This window comes from Trachypithecus francoisi, unplaced genomic scaffold (genome assembly GCF_009764315.1).
Source record: "Trachypithecus francoisi isolate TF-2019V2 unplaced genomic scaffold, Tfra_2.0 Lachesis_group3, whole genome shotgun sequence".
Taxonomy (NCBI): domain Eukaryota; kingdom Metazoa; phylum Chordata; class Mammalia; order Primates; family Cercopithecidae; genus Trachypithecus; species Trachypithecus francoisi.
In genome coordinates, this window is record NW_022681468.1 from 37527798 (window position 1) to 37534793 (window position 6996).

Below are 6996 nucleotides of genomic sequence, written 5' to 3' on the forward strand. Positions count from 1 at the left end.
CAGCCAGGGCTGCCCTCTCATACCCTCTCCCTTTGTAAACCTAGGACCCTTCCCTGCCCGGGACCTTTTCAACTATGCGAGATTCGGCCGCCCTCTAGTGGCAACTGGGCAGAAGTTTTTCTCTTAAAACTGTCGACAACAGGATGATTTTATAACGGCATTTGGATAGTGCTTTACAGTTAACGGGACTGTCACAAACATTACAGTGTTTTCTACTGGAGTACGCCACCCACATCCCCATAGTCATCAGCTGCCTGAAGCATCCCTCCCTCTCACGCACGACACAATACACCCTGGCTACCTCCAACACTCGAGTTTTCCCACTGCTTTGGCTCATCTAGTTTCTCCCAGTGGGCAGAGGAAAGAGTCCTGGAGCCTACAGAAGCCTGGGGAGGACTGGGTGACTTCTGACTCCTCTGCTCCCGATCTATAAGCCCTAGGAATCTGCAGACGTTGTCTCTTAAAACTGGACATTAGGCCAGGCACGGTGGCTCATGCCTGTAATCCCAGCACTTTGCAAGGCCGAGTTGGGTGGATTACCTGAGGTCAGGAGTTCGAGACCAGCCTGCCCAACATGGAGAAACCCTGTCTCTACTAAAAATACAAAAATTGGCCGGGCGTGGTGGTGGGCGCCTGTAATCCCAGCTACTCGGGAGCCTGAGGCAGGAGACTCACTTGAATCCAGGAGGCAGAGGTTGCGGTGAGCCAAGATCATGCCATTGCATTCCAGCCCGGGCAACAAGAGTGAAACTCTGTCTCAAAAACAAAACAAAACAAAACAAAACAAGGCCGGGCACAGTGGCTCATGCCTGTAATCCCAGCACTTTGGGAGGCCGAGGTGGGCGGATCACGAGGTCAGGAGATCGAGACCATCCTGGCTAACATGATGAAACCCCATCTCTACTAAAAAAAAACACAAAAAATTATCCAGGCTTAGTGGCAGGCGCCTGTAGTCCCAGCTACTCAGGAGGCTGAGGCAGGAGAATGGCGTGAACCCGGGAGGCAGAGCTTGCAGTGAGCCGAGATCGTGCCACTGCACTCCAGCCTGGGCAACAGAGCCAGACTCTGTCTCGAAAAAAAAAAAACAGACTTTATCCACACTGTCTCCCGAACCCGGCAGCCTACTGTTTCACAGTCTGCTGCTGCTGAAGGCAATCGCACCGGCCACTTGTGTGTTTTTTTTTTTTATTTATTTTTTCTTTTCTTTAATTTTTTTTTGAAATAGTTAAGAGATTTTATTCTTATAGCTATAATTACAGTGCTTGTCTGTCGAAATGAAAACTGAAAACAAGTATACAAAACAGTTGATTACTAATCATGTATTGAAAGCAGTAAGAGGTTCCATGACACCAAATAGACCAGTTCTGAGGTTTCCTCAAGATAAATTTTACAGCTCCAGCTTCTTCAGTGTTTATCAAAATACAAAAGAAAAAAGTAGAGGTTGCCTTTTTCTATGGCAAATCGGACCCTTGCAGGTGGAGGGAGAGAAAGCTACATCACATACAGAGGTGGGGTGCTCCCGAGGGGCTGTGGGTCTAGGTGGACCACCTGCCCAGCTTGCACATGCTCCTGCTGGTGAGGCCCCAGACATCCTGCCAAAGTGTCTGAGCGAGCACGAGTGTTGGGGACGACGGGCCCACTGTGGCCACACGGTGACCGAGGGATAGATGGGGCCCTGGGTCCCTTAGGCTGCCTGAAGGTGGGTGGGGCAGCCTGCGAGAGAGTGGGGTGGCTGTGGGCTCCCAGCCTGGCCCCTGGGAACTGTGGAAGCATAGAGACAAGCACATGGCTATGGAAAGCAGGGTGACCCAAGGACGAGCGAGTTGTGGGGATCTCTACTGTGACCATGCAGAATTGATCGCCGTCTGCTGCGCCACCACCACCTCATGTTCCCGAGGGGAACCGCTGGGCTGGCGACCAGCATCCAGGCCATAACTGCAAATCTATGCTAGGCGGGGTCTCCCTTCTGTGTGTTCAAGTGTTCTCGACTTGGATTCTTAACTATTTTTAAAAATGCACTGAGTTTGGGTTTAAAACTAACCACCAAAATGGATTTCAACACAGCTCTAAAGCCAAGGGCGTGCCCGGCTCTCCCAACACAGCGACTCCTGGAGGCCAGGTGCCCATGGGCCTACATCCCCCTCTCAGCACTGAACAGTGAGTTGATTTTTCTTTCTACAATAAAAAAAGCTGAGTAATATTGCATAGGAGTACCAGAAACTGCCTCATTGGAAACAAAAGCTATTTACATTAAATAAAAAGCCTGGCTGCAGCCTGCATCTGCCACATTTACAGCATGGTGCAATGCACACGGTGACCAAACCACGGAGGCAGCTTCTGGCACTCACACCACGAGCTGCACGTTTGCCACATGAGAGTAAAGCAGAGGGCAAGAGGAGTGAGTGGGAGGGGGGTTGCATTCACTTCTGGTTCCAGAGCTGATTGGACAGCCAGTCAGGTCCTTCATAGAGCCCATCGCTGCTGGTGGTGCAGGTGGCCTGAATATACCAGTTCCTGTGGCATAGGGAGTGCAGCCCCAGCTTGTCTGTGATCTCAGCCGCATTCATGGCATTGGGGAGGTCCTGCTTGTTGGCGAACACCAGGAGGACAGCATCCCAGAGCTTGTCCTCGGCCAGCATCCTCATGAGCTCCTCACGGGCCTCGTTCACACGTTCTCTGTCGTTGCTGTCCACCACGAAGATTAGGCCTTGTGTGTTCTGGAAGTAGTGGTGCCACAGGGGCCAGATCTTGTCCTGGCCACCCACGTCCCACACAGTGAAGCTGATGTTCTTGTACTCCACGGTTTCCACGTTGAAGCCTGTGGTGGGAATGGTGGTCACGATCTCACCCAGCTTAAGCTTGTACAGGATCGTGGTCTTGCCCACAGCATCCAGACTCGCCATGAGGATGCATTTCTTTTTTGCCAAAAAGGCCCGTGAAGAGGTTGGCGAAGATGTTCCCCATGCTTGTGGACCGGTGGAAGGACACTGGCCAGGGACACCTCAGAGGCTGCTGCTCTGAGCCAGGCATTGGTTTCGCTCCCACAAGATCTGTGTTTTAAGAGGCACACTGACAGTGAAGAGGCAGCAGACAGTGAAACTCCCACAGGACACATGACAGTGGTTCTCCTACTTTCAAAGGTTTCACAGCCATGGCCCCAGGGCTTTGATTCTTAACTCCCTTGCTGAGATCACCGTTGAAAACCCCAAGGGAGAAGCTCAAATCCTCTACCCTCCTCAGCAACTGCCCAACTCAGCCCAGAGATCCTGTCGGACCACTCGATAGTCTCCTTTGTGTGGGGAGTCTTTTCGAGACTGTTGTTCTACTTGTCTCTCCACAGGAAAAGGTAATCTGAGAGTTATACTGAATATTTTAAATGTTAGATACTGGGTGTGTTTTGGATTTTGATGTGTTTAGTAAACTCCTTAGAGATGTTTTGTTTCAGGCAGGATAAGCCGGTTATTAAATTTTTTCATTGGCTAGTCATGGTGGCTCATGCCTGTAATCTCAGCACTTTGGGAGGCTGAGGCAGGAGGATCACTTGAGCCCAAGAGTTTGAGACCAATAAGCAACATACCAAGATCCCGTCTCCACCAAAAAAAAAACAAAATTTCTCAGACAAGATGTGGGGTGTGGGGCAGGGAGGGAGCCCACAGGATCAGGCTGGCTCTCAGGACCCCATCAGATGAGCAGAGACATGCCCACCGCTGTGGTTCTACCCTGTGTCTGGAAGTGGATTCTCTCGTGGTCCTATTCCAGCTCCTGTCCATCAGAGCAGGTCCGGTTCCTCTCTGTTCCTTCCTCTCTGAGGATGGTGCCTGGGAGGCAGGGCTCCCCTGTCATTGCCTTAATTCTTCCCAATCCCCTTTGGAAGGGAAGGACATCATCCCAACTGGTTCACCTGCTTTGTCTTGCCAGGAGAAATAGTTTAGCTCATACTAGGAATGAAAACTTTTTGTGTGTTTGTTTATTTTTTGGTTTGGTTTTAGAGACTGTGTTGCCCAGGCTGGAATGCAGTGGTGCTATCTCAGCTCACTGCAACCTCCATCTTCTGGGCTCAAGCAATCCTCCTACCTCAGCCTCCGGAGTAGCTGGGACTATAGGCATGTGCCACCACACCTGGCTAATTTTTTATACAGATGGAATTTCATCATGTTGCCCAGACTGGTCTTGAACTCCTGAGCTCAAGCGATTCTCCCACCTTGGCCTCCCAAAATGTTGGGATTATAGGCGTGAGCCACTGTCCCTGGCCTACAAGAATTTTTTAAAATTAGGCAGGCATGGTGGTGTGTGCCTGTAGTCCTAGCTGCTCAGGAGGCTGAGGCAGGAGGATCACTTGAGCCCAGGAGTTTGAGGCTGTAGTGAGCTGTGATCACACCACTGCATTCTAGCCTAGGCAACAGAGTGAGACCCTGGCTCTAAAAACAAACCAAAACAAAGCAAACAAACAAAAAATTTTCATTCCTAGTATGAGCTAAACTTTGTTTCTCCAGGCAGGACAAAGCAGGTGAACCAGTTGGAATGATGTCCTTCCTTTCCAAAGGGGGCTGGGAAGAATTAAGACAAAGAGAAGGGAGCCCTGCCTCCCAGGCACCAGCCTTGGGGAGGAAGGAACTGAGGGGAACTGGCTGCTCTGATTGACAAGAGCCGGAATAGGACCACAAGAGCACCCACTTCCAGACACAGGGTAGAGCCACAGCCATGGGCTGATCTGATGGGGTCCTGGGGGCCAGCGAAATCCTGTGGGCTCCCTCCCCACCCCACACCCAGTGGCAGTCTAAGCAGGACCCTGCTCAGACAGGTCATGACCGAAGGCCAGGGAGAATGCCGGATGCTGAGACTTGGACCACAGGAAGGAAGACTGGGGGTAGGCAGGGGCTTGGATCCGCTTCCTTTTTTTTTTTTTTTTTTTTGAAATCGGGTCTTTTTCTGTCATTCAGGCTGGAGTGCAGTGGCACAATCTCGGCTCACTGCAGCCTCAACCTCCCAGACTCAAGCGCTCCCCCGCCCTCAGCCTTCCAAGTAGCTGGGACTACAGGCACACACCTGTATTTTTTTGTAGAGATGGAGTTTCATCATGTTGTCCAGCCTGGTCTTGAACTCTTGGGTTCAAGTGATCTGCCTGCCTCAGTTTCCCAGATTGCTAGGACTACAGGCTTGAGCCACTGTCCCTGGCACACTTCCTTCTTTCTTAATCATCCCTAATATTTTAGCTTTTCCTCCCATCTCTTTAAAAAAGTGCCTGGTGTTGAGCATTCAATTCCATTAGACCATATGGGTGGGAAGAAGGAAGTGCATTTAAAAGCCTTTCATTCCTCCAACTATTGCAGGAGCCATCAGTGACACCCATCCCAGGGCTCACTTGCATTTGGACACTTCTGGATAGGGTGACAGCCACACATTCACTTTGCTGGGAGGAAACAATGCCCAGTGAGATGGGAGAAATATTATGAAGCCTAAAGGAAGAAGCCGTGTTGGCATAAACCTCAGGCTCTACACCCTTCCTTTCCTCTCTGTAGTTCTTTCCAGACCGTGCCAAGGTTTGCCACAACCCTCTCCAACCTTTTTTCAGACTTACTACTTCCTCTTTCCTATGCTATGAGCACCCTGATGCCCACTTTCCCTTTGGGTTCTTGCTTTTAGCAAAGGACTCCTCCCCTCCCTCACCTGTGGCCCCTCCCCACCTTTCACTCTTGGCCCCCTTCAGAGCCCCCTCTTCTGTCAGCAGTGTGGGTGCCTAGACTGTGCCAGGGGCTGGGGAAGCAGAGTCCTAAAATACAGTCTCTATCACGAAGAAGCTGCTTGCAGAGGTTGGAGGGGAGGTGTGGCCACAGGTAAAAAAAATAATTACAAAACTATGGCATGAATACTCTCTTAGAGATTACTACAGACAGCCACTTAATTTTCAAAATTCAATCTTGCAAACAAATGCCCTCCCCCAGCCCCTTTTTGGCCCTTTCTTTCTGCTTGAGACAGTTTTGAGAGAATGTTTGTTGCTGTAGCAGAAGATGCTGATGATGACAGGGCAGAAAGCTGGGGAAAGCCGGCCGGGCATGGTGGCTCATGCCTGTAATCCCAGCACTTTGGGAGGCCGAGGCAGGAGGATCACCTGAGGTCGGGAGTTCGAAACCAGCATGAACAACATGGTAAAACCCCGTCTCTACTAAAAAAAAAAAATACAAAATTAGCTGGGCATGGTGGTGCATGCGTGTAATCCCAGCTATTCGGGAGGCCGAGGCAGGAGGATCACCTGAGGTCGGGAGTTCGAAACCAGCATGAACAACATGGTAAAACCCCGTCTCTACTAAAAAAAAAAAAATACAAAATTAGCTGGGCATGGTGGTGCATGCGTGTAATCCCAGCTATTCGGGAGGCCGAGGCAGGAGGATCACCTGAGGTCGGGAGTTCGAAACCAGCATGAACAACATGGTAAAACCCCATCTCTACTAAAAAAAAAAAAATACAAAATTAGCTGGGCATGGTGGTGCATGCGTGTAATCCCAGCTATTCGGGAGGCCGAGGCAGGAGGATCACCTGAGGTCGGGAGTTCAAGACCAGCCTGAACAACATGGTAAAACCCCGTCTCTACTAAAAAAAAAAAAATACAAAATTAGCTGGGCATGGTGGTGCATGCGTGTAATCCCAGCTATTCGGGAGGCCGAGGCAGGAGGATCACCTGAGGTTGGGAGTTCGAGACCAGCCTGAACAACATGGTAAAACCCCATCTCTACTAAAAAAAAAAAAATACAAAATTAGCTGGGCATGGTGGTGCATGCGTGTAATCCCAGCTATTCAGGAGGCTGAGGCAGGAGAATCGTTTGAACCTGGAGGTGGAGGTTGCAGTGAGCCAAGATAGCTCCTTTGTACTGTAGCCTGGGCAACAAAAGCAAAACTCCATCTGAAAAAAAAAAAAAAAAGAGATGGGGAAAGCGTAGGTTTTGATGGCAGCACTGAGCCATTGAATCTACTCTGGAATCACCTACCTTTAGTCTTCTC

At 50.2% G+C, this 6996-nt stretch overlaps 1 pseudogene across 1 annotated transcript; it reads right to left on the minus strand.

Moving 5' to 3' along the window:
- Positions 1-1219: 1219 nt before the first annotated feature.
- LOC117069441 lies at positions 1220-3044 on the minus strand (annotated as a pseudogene). The gene has a single exon (XR_004431548.1). The product of XR_004431548.1 is annotated as an ADP-ribosylation factor 1-like (transcript).
- Between the last annotated feature and the right edge of the window lie 3952 nt (positions 3045-6996).